This window comes from Sander lucioperca, chromosome 15 (assembly GCF_008315115.2).
Source record: "Sander lucioperca isolate FBNREF2018 chromosome 15, SLUC_FBN_1.2, whole genome shotgun sequence".
NCBI classification, from domain to species: Eukaryota; Metazoa; Chordata; class Actinopteri; order Perciformes; family Percidae; genus Sander; species Sander lucioperca.
In genome coordinates, this window is record NC_050187.1 from 29,847,982 (window position 1) to 29,864,011 (window position 16,030).

The following is a 16,030-nucleotide window of genomic DNA, read 5'->3' on the forward strand; positions in this document are numbered from 1 at the left end:
AACAACGGCAAAATCCCAGTCCTTTAACTCAAGCGGTCCTTACCTTGGATGTGAGAAACTCCGCGCGCAGCCCGTCTCTCCAAGGAAATTCCTCCAATACATACAAGCCGGTCGAAAACGATCACTTCTCTCAACAAGTATTGCTTCTTTCATCAGATGTCCAACACATCCACTGATTAAAACCCCAGTTTTTTTTCTGTTTGTGTGTGCTTGGAGAAGAGAGGGTTAAAAAAAAAACAACCAAAATGTTCTTTCTCCTATGTTTTATCCTGCTGGAGCGCAGAGACAAGACAATACCAAACCAACCAACCAAACGGGTTAAAAGATGGATAAATACAAAAATGTATATATGATAGACAGAGAAGTAGTGCGTCTTGATAACGTTCCGAGATTGAAGTGATGAACAGGAGTGGGGAGGAGGTTTTGGGTGTTGGGAGAGAAAAGAGGGGAATCACCGTAGCATCCCTCCCTCCTTCGGGTATCAAATCCGGTAGTCTACCGTCAGCGCCGTTTATCCGTCCTCTCTCCAAGAGCCTCGGAAGCGGTGTGAGGGGAACTGCACTGGCGCGCAGTGACAACGAGAGAGAGAAGGGGAGAGAGGGAGAGAGAGAGAGAGAGAGAGAGAGAGAGAGAGAGAGAGAGAGAGAGAGAATGTCGCTGCCGATGGAGGGCGTTGGAAACTAGAGTAATTCTCTCTCTCCTCACTTTCTGTTCTCTGTATAATTGGTCTTGTTATGGTAATCATATAATATTTTGCTGATAAAATAACTTTTAAATACCCTGTCATGGCACTGTGGGAATAAGTTGTGGTACTACAGAAGATAAATACATCATTAAGCAACTAAGATCTCAGAAGATGATCTGATAGAGCATTATACTATAAGCTACAGAGAAACATACATTTATTTAAATGTATGTAGATATTTCTGATAAAAATCACTTGCACTGAGTAAGTTGTTGTGTATATAATGCAGAAGTGTTTAGGTCACATAATATTCCTATTATTGTGACACTGTTCACCGCTTCAGATCAAAATCCAGAGTGAGAGGCTGCAGCAGAAGGAGCCCTGCAGAAGGGGGTAAATGAATGCAACAGTTGCTCTTTCCTCATTGGCTGAGAACAACGTCCAACCGCTGCCAGAGCAGATTTAGAATCTCATAGGCAGCCAATGAGAGGAGAGGAGGGGAGTGTGGAGGGAGGGGCGGTTGAGGAAGGCCCTTCTTTCTGAGAGACGACTGGCTGAATACATAAAAGTCCCATTTAAAATGTCTCGGCCAATGATAAAAGAGGAGGAATAAACTCTCATCTCTCCATCTCTTAATCTCATCATTTCAGTCGATGACACAGCTGGTTTGTGAATCTCTCCATCTATGTATTGTAAAAGTATTAAGTAAAGTCATACTTTATTTATTCATGTATTTATTGACTCCATAGATTTTTTTGGGGTCATAATCTGACTCATTTTCTTCCTAAATTTATTTTTGCAGAGCTGTGGCAGCTTTCATTTGGATTACGTGGATTATCTAGATATATTCCAGATTTTCACAGAAAAATACCCAGATTTCTCTAAATAATCAGATCAGATTCAAGTGACTCTGACATCCAAAAGTGTTGGCGGCTGCCAGAAGACTGTATTCACCGCATTTAACTTAACTTCATTTAAATCGGGTCCTGTTTTGACAAGCAGAGCTCAGAAAATGTGACGTTAACGAGGGTAAAAAGCAAATGAGTTGCTGATTACGATTATGCAATAGGTGTTTTGACTGTACATATTTTGTACATATTTTTTTGGACAGTTAGCTATTTCAGACTGTCCTCTGAGAAAAACGATAGCATCACTGGTTTCAGCTACTTCCCCAAAACGACATATGTTTACGCTGAAGTGACAAAGCCCTCTAGTGGCTGTAATAATTATGACGATCATTTTAGAGTGACCGTGATGATAAAGGTTCCCTAACCTTAACAAAGTATTCGTTAAAACCCAAACCCCAATGTTTCCAGTAAGCTTAAGTACTTATTTTAACCCCACGCAGGATCCCATCCTAAAACTAACCAAACCTTAACCATAGAGTGGTCCCACAATGAAACTCTCGTCCTGCCAACAAGGGCATCAGATCTGAAAACACTTATATGTGTAGTTCTATAGGGCATGCACAAACAACATATTTTGTCATTTAATTTGGAGGACTATTTCTTTATAATGAACAGCTGGGCCCAATTTGGAAACTGAACTAAACCCACACTTGGACGTTCTGGTGATATCCTAGATATAACTATGAATCATACAGTTTTGCCTCCTGTTAGAACTCTTGCTGTGGCACAAACTGCAGCTCACTGTACCACATTGAGTAATTTCAGGAAACTTAAGAAAAAGCATTGTCTGATGTCCATTTTGGATGGCTCAAGGCAGTCCTTTTTGTAAATGTCTGTATTTTGATAATGGTAGAGGTTTGAAAAGCTGTGCTCATTTGCAAGTGGGACAGCAGGGGCTTTCATTCAATGGGGAATGGTAGATGATAATACACATTTCATTATAGCATTCAGCAGGCTTTTTTTACTTTGGATGCAAAATGACATAATTAGATTAAGATAAAGGGCAGGTTGTCAAATGTAATTAAGCGGGTATTTTTGGCCATAATGAATGCACATGTAAACAAGTGCAACCTCTTTTTGCTCACAGTCACTTCATTTCAGGGTGTCTGGTATGGAGATAGACAAAAAATTAATTTCAATAGGCCTAAATTAGTCAGTCTTTGCATGTGTTTAAAATCCTTAATGCACATTGACTTCTAGTCCACAACCCAATCTCCTCCTATCTTTTTGTTTTGTTTTATATTATGTGCCGAAGCAAGGGGCAGCGAGGCAATGCTAAGAACTTAAAGAGGAATTGATTTTTGTCCTCCTCTTTAAAGACAGAAGTTTTTTATGTTTTTTTTTTTTTTTAAAGCTTGCATTCTCAACTTTCTTGCTGGTGCTAAATGAGGATGAAACAGTTCCACCAATTTTCACCCCAGAAAACGTCTGGGACGGAAAACATGAGTCCTTCACTTTTTCAAACTTGATTTTATATATATACTCACCTAAAGGATTATTAGGAACACCAGATGGGCTGGTCTGAGTGTTTCACAATCTGCTCAGTTACTGGGATTTTCAGGCACAACCATTTCTAGGGTTTACAAAGAATGGTCTGAAAAAGGAAAAACATCCAGTATGTGGCAGTCCTGGGGGGCGAAAACACCTTGTCGATGCTAGAGGTCAGAGGAGAATGGGCCGACTGATTTAAGCTGATAGAAGATCAACTTCTACTCAAATAACCACTCGCTACAACCGAGGTATGCAGCCAAGCATTTGTGAAGCCACAACACACACAACCTTGAGGCGGATTGGCTACACCAGCAGAAGACCCCACTGGGTACCACTCATCTCCACTAAAAATAGGAAAATGAGGCTACAATTTGCACAAGGTCACCAAAATTATACAGTTGAAGACTGTAAAAATGTTGCCTGGTCTGATGAGTCTCGATTTCTGTTGAGACATTCAGATGGTAGAGTCAGAATGAGAACATGGATCTGTCATGCCTTTTTACCACTGTGCAGGCTGGTGGTGTAATGGTGTGGGGGAGGCTATCCTATCAATATTGGCCAATATTTCTAGAGAATGCTTCCAGCATCTTGTTGAATCAATTCCACAAAGAATTAAGGCAGTTCTGAAGCGAAAGGGGGTCAAACACGGTATTAGTATGGTGTTCCTAATAATCCTTTAGGTGAGTTATATATATATATATATATATATATATATATATATATATATATATATATAATCAAACAATCAATTATCAAAACATGATTAAGCATGTTTTCTTTCTTTAAAAATCAAAATCTTAGACATTGAATGGAATGGAATTTGCAAGATGATAGCTATATTTTGGGCGCTTACAGTACATCACAGCATTGCCGAGAACTCCTTTTCGTACGTAATTACTTACCACTGTCAGTTGTGCATCTCCGTTGGAGCAGTTTGGGTTTGAACTCATTGGTAAAGAAAATAATCAGATTGACTGGACCATAATAGACAGTCAGTTTGGTGTCTCAGCAGGTGGCCCACTATTGGGAGAGGTTGGTACAACCCAGTTTAATAGCTGTCCAAATCTCCTGAACACACCTTGGACATCTTGATTCTTAATAAAAAGGCAGTTTGTTTGATACAGTAAGTTTTGTCAGTGTGAGCAGTAAATTGAGCAAAATACACTGAGATAATTTGGGGGAATGCTGTCTCGCATACATTTACATTTAATTAAACAGATCATTTTCCCTAATACTTTGGTGTAGATTTTTCAATAAGTATATGGTATGACAGATCATTTAATTCATAGATTCATGCAATGCGACTTTAAACTTTTTAACTTCCATGGCTATTTTCATCATGGACCTTATTTTCTATCCGTCAAACTTATAGATTTTGATCAAAATCCTCTAATTTTCAAGACAAGTCTTCTCCCTGTCAAGACACGTTTGTAAAAAAAAAAGTGTGAAGTCATTTTTCTCTCATACAGTTTTAATGCTGCCTTCACTGTGGCATTTGTGCTTGTGTACTCTTTGCTAACTGGCTAGCTGTCAACCTGTACTCCAGAGTAAAGCAATGCAAAATATAAAGTGAGGGCTATCAGGTCATGGCTAAACTGAAAATGAAATACAGGCATGACTTGTTAGAGTATCATTATATTTAAAAAAAAAACGGCGGAAAATGTTACCAAACCACAACCGATTGCCGTCTCATAGCAGGCACTGTGTTTACATTAACATATGTCACGAAGAGCACTTGAAATTGAAACATTGCACATTAGGGAGTGTGCTTGCCACAATGAGAGCCTGCAGTCTAATGTGTAAACATTCAGCTGAGACAGCAGCTCTGAAGTTGAAAGATGATTCTGTTTTTGAACACACTGACCCACAAACCCCCAAACAACAGGGGAATATTCGACGTGAGCTGGGCCACCCGCAGGATGCACACACACAACCCTGTACTTGTACAGACACTCGCACGTATTGAAAACAACAGAAACGCAAGCTAAAAATCAATTCAAACTTTTGCAAGAGCCTGCAAAACAAAAGACATGGTGAGGAAACGGCAGAATGAGAAAGATCTTTTCTCTTCTTTGCCTTCTTGATGTCACTGCTAAGTTATAAAGTATTAACACCTCTAACTGCAGTCACTCAGGCGAGGCTGCATACTGCACTATTCTAGACAACTGCTTGTGTGTCTGTTTGTGTGTGCATAAGGCAGGATATTTAAGCCACAGTTTGGCTGTCACCATCTTATGTTACGGGTGATTAGACACGAGTGAAAGAAGCACACACCGCTTACTTACAAAAATATGCTGGACTGACCTGAGTGTTATTTACATTCTGATGCTGTAAATGGTTTGATTTTCAACCTAATAGCCTCTGTAAACGTACTGAAACAGGCATATATTAGGTTTGAGAACAGGTTCAGTGTCGATCTTTGTAATCTATCAAACTGGAAAATGTTGGACCCTGATTAGATTCCTATTGATGGATTAGCTACATGTTCAAGCTGTGGATTTATATCTGCCAATTAACTTGCTAGTTGAAAAGCCTATTGTATCATGGCCTGAGGGTGGTGTTATTCAACTGCAAAGAGATGTCACTAACTTACTTTGTTCTCTTTCTATTTTAGTTCTGGGTAGAAATGACATTTCGGTACATTGGATCAGTTTCACCTTCTTGGCATAAAAGCCCCTAGCCAAGAAGAAAAATGTGCAAGGCAATATCTTGCTGGGTGGCTTGTAAAAAACAAAACAAAATAAAAAAACATTTCTGCAACTTGAGTTTCACTGAAAAATGATAATTTCATCATAAAATTGAGAAAACCGTTACACAGAAAATGAGTGATGGCAAAACAATGCAAAGGTTGTTATTGGTTACAAAATGTTCTTCGAAAGCACAGAGGCTTTTCGTTGGAAAATGCAAGAGAAACACAATGCTCCTTTTTGACAAAGGTTTATTCAATGTTGTATAAGACATTTGGATGAAAGCTTCCAGATGTAGTTTGATTTGATTAAAAAAAAAAAAAAAAAAAAAAAAAATCATCTAACAAAGAAACAGACAAGAATCTTGTAGCAATGTGTTGCTTCTCAGTAGATACATTTCTCAGCGGCATCTTTACATTTTATTGCCGTCATGATCTTCCGCCAACATACTGCCAATTCACTTTAAACAAAAAACACACACTATCTCTGTCTTCATTCTCATGTTTTGGTTATGTGTGGTGAGGCTGCCGGAGTGATTACACAGGGATTATGGACTGGGCTTTTAAGGGCAAGGTTATTTGTTTTAGCTTGAGCGTGAAGGATACCAGGGGCTTTAAGGGGATGAAAAGAATGGGGCACATTTTGTTTTTATTCCTTTAACCTATGTCTTATGTTCCCCTCTTCCTCCCCTTCTGTTATATTTCACATTTGACCACTCTTACTATTTCTATGTATTATCCCTCTCTCCTCTCGTTTCTTTTCCCCTCTTCCAGCCCCCTTGTCCCCGCTGTGTTCACCTAATGAAGGGCTGCAGTGACCAATCAGTGGCCTGGGATTATCACACAGTCTGCAATAATTGAATTTGGGCTGGTCGGCACGGTAACTGAGCTGGGGAAATTGAGGGAGCTGGGACCGTCTTAGAGGGACAGAGAATTGGAGAGGGATGCAGTGTCATGGACAGAGAAACGTAGGAAGATAGAGGAATAGGAAATGCTACAACAATTAGACATGAATCAGTGACAGAGAGAACGAAGGGAGGAAAGAGATCCATCCATCTGTCCATCCATCCAGTTTCTATATCTCTTTATTTCTATTCAGGTTCATAGCGATCCTGAAGAAATGGTCTGAGCAGATACAAGCAAGGATGGAGAGATGGAAATGAAGCTTTGTTCTTCAGGGATAGTGAGAGGGAAGGCAAATCACAGAGTGACACAGAGAGAAGAAGAGATTGAGAGATTTAGTGAGGCAAAGACAGAAAAATAAAGAGAGATTTAGAGATGGATAGCTGTGGAGAGAGAGAGAGAGAGAACAGAGAGCGGCCTTGTGTATGAGTTAGCAGTGAGGAGCAGAGCTGCATAGCAATCACTTGTTTGCTATGCTTTAATCAGCCAGACAATGCTAAACATTAGCTCGCCTCCTACATTCTAGACTGATTCTAATCAGAGTCCTAACTCTGTGTATTAGACTCCTCTTTATACATCAGTGTGTGCAGCAGTGCAGTGGCAGGAGGAAGTAGTCTTTCTATGGAATACATTTGAGGAAGAATGAAAGGGATGGAGCCAGAGAAAGACAGAGAGAAAATAGACTTTTGACCGGCCGACATGTTTATTAAAACGTGTCCACCAGTAGAAAATAAAGTTAAGAGGAAGGACAGGTGACTTGTTATGGCGTAGTAGAGATGCAGTAAACATGAGAGGGGGAGGATACCAGACCACTCCAATGCTAATTAATTGCTGGTTAACACATGAAGTAAATAATTAGGGCCCGAGCGCCGACAGTGGCCACTTAACATACTCAAAAACTCACCAAAATTGGCAGTCGCATCAAGCCTGGTGAAAATGTACGTATTTTAAGGGTTTAGGGAATAGGCGCACAAAAATGGCTCGCTAGCGCCCCCTACAAAACTTACAAAATTGAGCCCCTGCAGTAGATTTAACGTAGACTAATGACACTTGGTACACATATGTATCATGTCAAGACGTACAAAAAAGCTCATAAACTCAACAGGAAGTCCGCCATTTTGAATTGAAAGTTCGAAATTAGTGCAATTTTGGCCATTTCCACATCTCATACTTTAACAAACTCCTCCTAGAGAGTTCATCCGAACAACTTCAAATTTGGTCTGTACCATCTTAAGACATTAAAGATGAAAAATTATTAAAAGAAAAACTTTTTGTCGTAGGGCATGGCCGTGGCGGGGTGGCCTTTTTGTGCGTTTTGCCATCGAAAAACAGGAAGTGGGTGTAACTTGAGTTTACATTGTCCAATTGGCTCGAAACTTTTCAGGATTCATGAGTCCAACCCTGATGACATCTACAGGCCGATATTGGCTCAAAGTCATAGCGCCCCCCCTAGTGGCAACAGGAAGTAGGCCTAAAAGTCAAGGTGCTATACTTTAACGAACTGCTCCTAGAGATTTCATCAGATCAACTTCAAATTTGGTCTGTACCATCTCAACACCTTAAAGATGAAAAGTTATTAAAAGAAAAACTTTCCGTCAAACGGTGTGGGCGTGGCGGCCATTTTGAGCATTTATCGATGAACGAAGAAGTTGTTGTAACTTTAGTGTATATTGTCATATCTGCCCAAAATTTCTCACGTTTGACAAGGGTCCAAGCCTGATGACATCTGTAGGCCAAAATTGACTTTTGGTCATAGCGCCCCCCGCTGGCAACAGGAAATCCACCTTACATGACAAACATCATCCGATTTACATGAAACTTATAATGTGTGGTCCACATGTGATATTGTCAACCAACTGGATTTGAATTGGTAAATGTAGAACATCCTTTGTTGAGGATGTGGCTGTAGGTGTGGCTCGGCTCACGTGATGCAAACAGCTTGACAGAGCCTGAAAAACACAACTTTGGTTAATATAAATACACGTTAACATAAACATTGTACATCAACATTTGTTCAGAACTGTGGTGGCCTTTATCAGTATAAAGTAAAGCCCAACTTACTTAAGAAAGTAGAAAGGAGTGTGCACTCAAAACCTAGTTCAAGTCAGGCCAGGTTCTCAGGACGTTGGTTCTATACAGCACTTTGGATCTACACCATGTGTCTAACACTATGTGTAACCTACTTGTTTCTGGCTCTGCCCCTGTTGTTTTGCTTCACCCTTTCCATTTCAATCTCTCCTATCTGTTTCACTTTCCTCTCTTCTTATCTCTGATAGCACGTTATGGCTGGTTAGACAGTGATGGGAACTAGGCCAATGCTTTCTGATTCAAACAGCGGGAAGCAGCCCTATAATTTACATATGTATTCTAACTTGCGCACACGCGTATACACAGATCAAAGTATCATACGATGGGAAAGCTTTCAACATTTACCACACATAGCACTTTTGGATCCCCAATTATTCAAAATGATACAATGTTATGCATGTAGAAATGACATTTCTTGCAGGAATGCAAAACTGTTTCACAAGATGTCCTGACCAGCGCCGGCTTTCTTTAAGCTGACATCTGAGAGGGAGAGAAGAGGCATGCACATAATACACACAAACACACACTGCAAGCAGAGCCCACCACGTCATACAAAATGGCATTCTCACACACTCCCCAGACATGGGAGATTAGGCTTCTGCCAAAAATATTGACTATTGGATTTCACAGTATAAGTATCATTCTGTGCCTAGCAACTCTTTCGCTCCTTGTCTTATTCTATCCTTCTCTCAGTCTAACTGTCTTTGGCTTTTTCTTCCCCTCTCACAGACACAGACACAGCATGCCCTTTACCACTTTCTACCTCAATTCATTCCAATTAGAACATATTGACGGGGGCTTGCTGCTACACACTGCAGTTAAGGAATGGGTTGGGGATTTTTTTTTTTTAGAAGTCCCTGCAAAATGATGACTTTTATTCCTTACTAAAAACCACACTTTACTTTAAGACATCCAAAATGTTTTCATGCTGTTGTACATGAGAAAGTGGCAGCCGTGGCCTATTTGCATTTGGTATTCACAGTCAATGGGGAACCTAAGGATTTCACTCTTTAAACCGCATGCAAGCTGTTGAGTTTACACTTTTCAGTTTCTCTGCAGTTGTTCCATTACTTTAACAAAGGTTAATTTATTTAAAGGAGACCGGTTTTGTGCAGGAGACTGGCATTTTTCCTAGTGCAAGTCAATAGGGATCCAAAAACGTTTGACCAAACTAGATGTAAATGTTTTCCAGATTGATCGAGTCACAGTTGCCTACTCCTAATTCATGCTGAAGTGATAATTCCTGCTGATACTTCTCATGTTGTTGGGAAACGACATTAGCCAGTCAACACAAATACCAATCATTTTGTACATTAATTTAACATAACAATGTGTGCATAAAAATACCTAGATGGAAACCCCTCAAAAATCTGAAAAGAACGTTTTTAATGGCTGAGGTAGAAAAGTTGGCATGTCAAAAAAGAGAAGATGTGATAAAAGCTGACAAAAAGATTTTTTTACTAGACCTTGATGTTGTGTTACCTACCTCTTTTTCTTCTAGTGCAGACAAAACATTCATATCACGCTGCCACTTATCGTTACAGGCCTCCACTACACCAGAAAGCCTGATTTGATTCAGACTTTACAGCAATAGCAGACACTTGTGAGCCAGCTTTGAAATCCAGCAGATGTGCCTTTCAGCCGCCACACACCCACGTCTTATAATAAGCTCTCAGTCAATCAATTTAAGGGTGAAAGGTGTGTTTTCGTTTTCAGTAGGGGGCACACTATTTTGTTTGTGTTGAGATTTCAGATCCCTTTTAAAAACAGCACAGGTAATTAAAGATTGTATCCATTTTCCACCTAAACAATCACATAGGCATCCATGCAACCATGTTTTGGGGGGATTTAATCACACTCAAAATGATGCTGTTATTGTTGCAACGATGAATTAGCAATGCCTGATATTTTTTGAAGTTACTGGGTTGTGTTTGGACTCAAAACATTTCGGCAGTGCTCTTTTACCTGCACTTTTCTCTTCTTTTTTTATGTGGCAGAATATCCCTTTAAATCAGGTTTTGGTCAGGTTTTCCACTAAGCTGGTTAATGTGTGCCTCATGTGTTTTTCTTGTTTGTTTGTTTGTGTGCGTGTTGTTTGTTGCCTGCTAATGTGTGAAAACCACTTGTTTTCTTTAGCCGTAACCCCTTGCTGAGCACAGGGCGAAAAGGACACACACACAAACACACACCCACACTCCCACTCTCACACTGTCACGCTCATCTGTTTTTCCTGCATCTCTTCTCTCAGCAGGACTCCTCTCTTCGTCCATCGCCTGTCATTATCTTATCCCTTACCGATGACTGAGTGGAGCATGCCTGCATATGTGTGTGTGTGAGAGAGTGATAAAGAAAATGAAAGAGTTAACACAGACACTGTGATATCTCTCTCTCTCTATTAATGTCCATCAGAGCTGTGTGTTCTCCTTTACACCGTCTGCTTCTATTAACATGATAGTCACTTCATCAACACTTAGTTTATAGTATATTTATGCCTTTTCTTCTCTTCAAGTCTGTTTGTTTTCCAGGCAGTGGGTCAAACTGCAATTCTCTATCCTCAGGGCTTCCCAGTGCAACCAAAGCCTTCTCCTGCAGGCCACTAAGCGACTGCACTGGAGCATTGCCTTGCTCAAAGGTAATTAAAGGGTAATTGTTCACTTTACCCGCTCACATTTTCCCAGCCGGGCCCGGGAGTCTAATATTAATGGCCAAGCAGACTAACGTTTTGCTCAAAGTAAAAGATAAGGACAGGAATATTTCTTTAAAGCTGCAATTTGGTTATGGTTTTGGTAAGAAGTGTAGCAGACACTCGTCTCTTTGGTCGAAAGTTCAATTCAAACAGAAGTACACATATTTACACAATTCATTTACACACATAAAAAACAATCCAAAAGAACAATTATGAAGATGTTAGAAAGAGTTTCAATACACACAGATTAGTAGCAGTGGCATGTCCATCACCATAAGGGCACATTTATCAGTTTACAGAAGGTAAACTGACCATTTATTGTACTGTGGCTGTTCACAATTCCAATGGCTTCTTAAAACTAGACTTCATTTGTCTTTCATACAGGCGAGCTAAAACACATTCCTGATGGCAGCAGCTAAAGGTTGTCATACTGTAGAGGGCATGAGTTCTGCTTTAGTGTTTGAGCCAATAATTGTAGAGCCGACATTCAAGAACACCTTGCAGTTACTTTTTGTCCTTTTGACAAGAGGATGTAAACCAGCATTTGAATGCAAAAGTTAAAAGAAAAGTTTATTGAGCGTGTCTTTTTTTAACAGGGCTGGTATAGTATTCTCCATTAACATTAAATGTTCATGACTAAATAGGCAACAATCAAAGTTAAAAATAATCTTTAGGTATTATTTATTAAGGCGTTAACACTCAAAAACTTTGATTTGATCAGATTTAATTGACAGCATCCAAACAAACCATCAACTGTCCGCAAAACGGTCATATTTTGTGGACTAAATTTAACCGTAAAGTCCGCCGAAACGACCGGCAGCTCGCTGTGCTTTGTACCCGGCTCAAAGTCACCTATTTTCGGGTAACTGGACCACCAACTACCACTGATACAACGGAGGTCTGTAGCCGGCGTCACGGACCACCCGGCGTCACGTGACCAGCCGGCGGTCTCCTAATTTCGTAGGATATCATATGTTTTGGTGTGCATACATTTTCGTACGATATCATATAGACTCGTTTATGAAAATGCGTTGTACATTCTAATGCAAATGTTGCTAAAACCTACAGAAATGCAGATATCATGTGGAATAACACAAACTGGTTTAACCTTGGCAGAAAATAGCGTGTTCATGTAGGATCCCATCACTTATAGTTGGAAGCTGTTTGAGAACATTGTTTTTCAGGGCTTTTAAGCATCTCAGTGTCATACCGAGCTGCGATCCCATGCTTTATGATTGCAGTCTCGCAGCAGGCGATAACCGCTGCCTGTTACAGATTCCTCCCTCCAGTAAATCCACGTTTTGTGCCATGTGTTGTGCACTACAAGCGAGGTCATGCAGGACACTCTGTCTGTTCATCTGTTCGTTTTATTTTCATTGCTGTTCCCACATCATGAGCTCCAATTATGATTGCTCAGTGTGGGCATCCTAACCACTTTACAGGAAGTGTAAAGCAGAAGAGAAAGGAAGTGGGATCGGATGTTCTCACATAGTAGATCATCGCCAGCAGTAAATAATTGCACCATGGAAACGAAAAGAAAGGCAAAAAAAAAAAAAGTTGGCAGTGTTGCAGATCTGATCTTCTGAGGAAACTAGAAATTAAACAAACGTGACGCCACAAATGGCCGTTGATTTGATTTTCAGTGATATGTGAAATCGGCAAACTTGTTTATTTCTGTTGTCATTTGCAGCCCAAACCGTAATGTTGAAAGATATACTGTATAGTTAAACACGGTGGTCCTACCTATCTTATGTTTCTGCTGTGCTTATTTTTAGTGCTGTCAGTTAAACGCATTATTAACGGCGTTAACGCAAACCCATTTTAACGGCGTCAATTTTTTTATTGCGAGATTAACGTTCTTTTTGGCCTAGCAAACTTGTGAAAGCATGTGAAAAACTAGTTTTTTTCCTTTTTTCCATGCTGTTGCAACAACTAGTAATGTTAGAAAAACTACAACACCACACCGGATCTAGCTAGACCGGAAACATAACAACAGACACGCTGCACACACTTGTTTGGGCTTGCAAGTCGGCCAAAGAGTAGTAGGCTAACGTTACGTTTTGAGTGGATGGCGAGTGTGAGACGCCGAAATGGATGCCAATAAAATTCTGAATGGAAAGTTTACTTTTAAAAAGTTGCCAAATGGTTCCATTGACAAGACCAAAGTGATCTGTGTGTTTTGTCGTTGTGAACTGAGCTATCATCGCAGCACGTCCAGTCTGAAATACCACTTGATGGCCAAGCACACAGCTCTTCTCCGCCTCCTCGTCAAAGCCAGGCGACAAAAGCACAAAGCAAGCCGATCCACTATTCCATGTTGATAAGAGCATTAAAATGAGAAAAAATAATTGGACAAAAAGAAATCTAGGAACATTTAGAATAGATAAAAATGTGCGATTAATTGCGAGTTAACTATGACATTAATGTGATTAAATATTTTTATCGTTTGACAGCACTACTTATTTTATATACTGTGTTGCTTTGCTAGCGTCTTCAATAAACCAAATCTAGTGTTACGAACAGCAACATCTCACCACTATTCAGACTGACTGCTAGTTTGGGTGGTTTCATTTTCTTTAGTCTGTGGCTCAACAGGTAAATTAGCTCTCCAACCTAACGTTAGTGAAAGTGTTGAGATAGGAAAACATCAATCATGTATTTTAGATGAACGGGGTGAGAGTATATCCAGTTGTTCCTTGTCCTTGTTTGCTCAGCGCCGTTAAATTGTTTGTAGTGGACTCAGGGATTTTTGACCCAGAAGTAATTGTAAACAAACATTGTGATTGGGTCTATACAGTAGATTTGTATTGAGAAGATACTCTATGTATCTACTAGGGCTGCACAATTGACAATTGTCATCGCAATATGAATCTGCGCAATGAACACATTGTGAAAGGCTGTGACATATCGCGAAAGACACTTTGTTTGTTGTATTTAGGCAGAATACTGAAAGCAGAAGAAATGCAGAACTGAGTACACTTTAATATCTATAGTATCTAAGTATTATCATTATCGCGATATTCAACAACGTTATTGCAAATCGCATATTTTCCCCATATGCAGCCCTAGTATCTACTCTAAAGACATAACTCGTGATCACTGAAAACTTGTGTGGCAAATGTGTGCACATACAGTAACCCTCTGGATCCAACCCTGTGGTTTTGTTTATTCTTTAATTAGAGAATTGTGTCTTTTATCAAGAAGGGCTTCAGTGTGGGATGCCATGGCAACACATAAATGAGGTGATGAATCAGACGGACACTCTTGAGGTTCACAGCTTGAGCAACTAACAGCAAGACAACACCAAATTGACACACACACACACACACACACACACACACACACACACACACACACACACACACACACACACGCACACTAACACATGCATAAATATACTTCTCAAGAACAACAAACAGCAAGACATATCAGGGTCAAAATCAACATTCACTCTCGGAAGGGCAGGAGAGAGACAGAGTGAGGAAGAGAAAAAGACCGAGGCAGAAATATAAGAAAAACAAACAAGGAGGGGTAAAATAAAAGCTGCCCAGTGCTTAAATACATATAAATGATCTAGTTTAAAGGATCGAAATATCATGGATGCTGCACTGTTTTTGCATTTGCATATGTGTCTGTGTGTGCGATTGTGTATGTGCTCTTAATAGATGTATAATTCAGTGGAGGTAGGTTGTTCGTGTGACTCATGACCATAATCAATCACAGCTGCATCCAGGGGAATGATTGGAGGATTAATTTGAATATGTGAATATAACAGCATGTCTTTCAAGTCAGCAAAGAGACAAAGAAGGGGTGGGAGAGGTTTCATCTAAAAGATTGGTTGCATTTGTTCATGGATCAGAACCCGTATTATCTTAAAGAATAAGAGATGATTGGTGTTGCTCAGATCGTCGACAGCTAATTACATTATTTTTCAGACAGAGATTTTTCTCAAAGAACCTTAAACCAGAAAGACTATTTGTACTTTGTGTAATTTGAACAAAAATTGAAGTTTAAAGTCTCACAACAATTACAGAGAAGCAGTTATTTGTGATGCAAATCAGAGTTCTCTGGCTCCCTTCAACAATGCTTATAGATATATGTTAGGGGTGGGGGAAAAAATTGATACAGCATAGTATTGCAATGTTTTCCGTGGCAATACTGTATCCATACACAGATGCCAAGTATCGATCTTTTATTATATATGTGTCGGTCAGTTTGTCTGCTTGACAATCCCATTTTGCAGCAATAAAATTGAAGTCAGATGAACAAACAGAAATTTATCTTTTTGGATAAAACAGATGTCGACAAAGTTTCCTTTTGGGGACATGATTTAAAACTGGGAAAAATTTGAAGTTGGAAAAAAGGTAATACATTGCAATATATTGCTGGATATTGCAATATGTTTAAAATCGCAATAATATCGTATCGTGACATAGGTATCGTGATGATATCGTATCGTGAGGCCTCTGGTGATTCTCACCCCTAATATATGTATAAAAAGAGAAAATCATACAAGTTAAAAATGAGAATCTAAGACATAAAATAGTGCAGAAGTTTAATATATATATATATATATATATATA

At 39.6% G+C, this 16,030-nt stretch overlaps 1 protein-coding gene across 1 annotated transcript in view; it reads right to left on the reverse strand.

Moving 5' to 3' along the window:
* Positions 1–556, reverse strand: part of cdh11 (cadherin 11, type 2, OB-cadherin (osteoblast)) — an 89,333-nt gene extending 88,777 nt beyond the window's left edge. The window contains exon 1 of the mRNA XM_031316129.2: positions 44–556. The gene's annotated coding sequence lies outside the window, so the exon portion shown is untranslated. The remainder of the gene's footprint in view (positions 1–43) is intronic.
* Positions 557–16,030: the final 15,474 nt, after the last annotated feature.